Source organism: Pagrus major, chromosome 2 (assembly GCF_040436345.1).
Source record: "Pagrus major chromosome 2, Pma_NU_1.0".
NCBI lineage: Eukaryota > Metazoa > Chordata > Actinopteri > Spariformes > Sparidae > Pagrus > Pagrus major.
In genome coordinates, this window is record NC_133216.1 from 555518 (window position 1) to 557449 (window position 1932).

A 1932-nucleotide genomic window follows, 5' to 3' on the forward strand; every position below is an offset into this window, starting at 1 on the left:
CACCTGTCACCTGTCTGTCATCTGTCACCTGCAGCCTCCATGTTCACTGTAAATCTTCATTGATCGTCCATCAGCTTGTGTTGTGTGTGTGTGTGTGTGTCTGTGTGTGTGTGTGTGTGTTCTGTGTGTGTGTGTGTGTGTGTGTCTGTGTGTGTGTGTGTGTGTGTGTCTGTGTGTGTGTGTGTGTGTTCTGTGTGTGTGTGTGTGTGTGTGTGTGTGTGTGTTCTGTGTGTGTGTGTGTGTGTGTGTGTGTGTGTGTGTGTGTGTGTGTGTGTGTGTGTTAATGATCATGATTCATGCACAGCTCCCTGCTTCCTCTCTCCTCAGCAAGGAGGAGGGAGGGCCGCGTCCCAATCCGCACACGTGCCGCCTCGGTCCCAGTGAGCTGTCAGAGGAGGAGGGCGGAAGCCGGTAGGTGTCGGTGTGTGAATCAAACCGACACGTCGGCGTTAAACTGATTAAATAACCGTCTGTGGAGACTGTAAACACAGCTCAGTGTAGCAGGAGGAGTCCAGTGAAGGAGGCTGGCTGTTCTGAACGGGACGCGGCCGGCTCGGGCTGCCGTCAGCTGACAGTCCGCCGCCGACATCTTGCCTCCGACCGGAGGAGACGGAGCTCGTCACGGTCACACGGCCCGATGGACTGAGCAGGGCCGGCGGTTCTGGTGAGGCAGCCCGGACTGAACGGCTTCTCTGCGGACCGGGTGAGAACATGGCAGGCAGTCAGAACCACCGTCTGCCTGCCTGCCTGTCTGTCTGCCTGCCTGTCTGTCTGCCTGCCTGTCTGTCTGTCTGCCTGCCTGCCTGCCTGTCTGTCTGTCTGTCTGCCTGCCTGTCTGCCTGCCTGCCTGCCTGCCTGTCTGTCTGTCTGCCTGCCTGCCTGCCTGTCTGTCTGTCTGTCTGCCTCTCTGCCTGTCTGTCTGTCTGCCTGTCTGTCTGCCTGTCTGTCTGCCTGCCTGTCTGTCTGCCTGCTGCAGTCACGTTAGCAGGTGTTGCTAATAGCTCGTCGTCGTCTGCGAACAGCCATTAAAATATCCCCATTTTCAATAATGTATAGCTGATCAATACCTGAACATTACGTGTAGGTCGTGATTTAATATCTGTGATTAGTCAGCGCTCCTCCTTTTAATTCGGTGCATTCAAACAACAGCTATGTTGAATATTATCGGCAGAGGAAATGAATGTTTAATCGATGAATGACGTTTCCGTTATTTTGAGCTGCACCGTGATGCCGCTGCGTGACTGGGCGGTTAGCTTGAGCCAAGAGGTCGCCTCGTTCACTTCTACCGTGAAAAGATGAAGAGGTCAGAGTTGTATGTAGGTTATCTATAGGCCGAACATACAAGAAGAATCTACATTTACTTTCTGTTTAATGCTTTGACGGTTTATGTGTGCAAATGAGTCGAATTACATGAAAACACTTTAAAATGTCAGATTTTTCAATGGAGTTCGGATTGTGTTCTCTCCATGAGTGGATAGCCCGGAGCTGTAACGTTTTCTGCCTTCATGCTGCACTTTCTGTTGTTAGCATTGGTTACAGGACCGCAGCAGCTAACATGCTAACTAGCAGCTGTAACATTAAAGGACAAGTGAACGGGTTAATATATAATAATAATAAGCTCATATGACACAGAAACGAGTCAGTTAAGGTAATTCATATAAATCAACATGGGACACGATTGTGTGGAAGACAAAGATAAAAACGATCAAACATTAGAAATAATAGAACGAAGAAAACTCGAGTTAAGTCAAACTGTGACGTCACAGTTTCATCTTGTCTGATAAATGTATAAATGTTGTCCAGAAGATGTTTGGAGGCTGATTTCTGCTCAGACTGGAGGAAACAATCCTACATCATGTTGAGCAGCTGATGGAGGTTGTGGGGATGTTGTATGAAGGTTGTGTAACGATCTTCCTCTCTGTGCTGCAGTGA